The sequence below is a fragment of the Etheostoma spectabile genome, unplaced genomic scaffold (assembly GCF_008692095.1).
Source record: "Etheostoma spectabile isolate EspeVRDwgs_2016 unplaced genomic scaffold, UIUC_Espe_1.0 scaffold310, whole genome shotgun sequence".
NCBI lineage: Eukaryota > Metazoa > Chordata > Actinopteri > Perciformes > Percidae > Etheostoma > Etheostoma spectabile.
The window spans coordinates 881,085-881,731 of record NW_022605582.1 but is presented as its reverse complement, the minus strand read 5'-3'; positions in this window follow the sequence as shown (position 1 = coordinate 881,731).

Sequence of the window (647 nt, the reverse complement as noted above, 5' to 3'; positions counted from 1 at the left end):
GAACATTGATATAGGACAACATGGGGACAACATGAGGGTTAAAGAAGCAATACTTTTAGCGTGTACAGAGCAGACATATTTTCACATGTAAATCGGTAAACTATGTGTTTATTTCAACAAAAACTAGAGTTGTGATGGGTGGGAAAAGTGGAAACACAACCCAAAACAGCTTTTCATAGTTTTATTTTGGTTCTGTCAACTTTGAAGTAAGTGTATTTTACATGGAGTCTGGGTGGCTTTAGTGAACGTGCAATTGTTGTTCCCATCCGTTACTTAGACCCAAAAACAGGAAAATAGGGTCCAGATTGGAGAGAAAAAAGATAGTTACCCTTTAAGAAACAACTGCATGATGTTTATACTGCCATCAGGGTGTTGGACACTCATCTGCAAATGTCTTGTTTTGTCCAAAAGCCAAAAGATATTCAGTTGAATGACATAATACATAAAAAAAAAAAGCAAAACAATCTCCACAGTTGAGAGGTTTAAAACCGCATTCTCAGCCATTTTTGCATCAAACAAATACCTCAATGATTATGAAAATAGTTGCTGATTATTTTCTGTCGCACATATACCTCGAAGTATATGAGGTATATGTCTTCGACGCAGAGGTCCAGGGTTAAAGTCCCACCTGTGGTGATTTCCTGCAC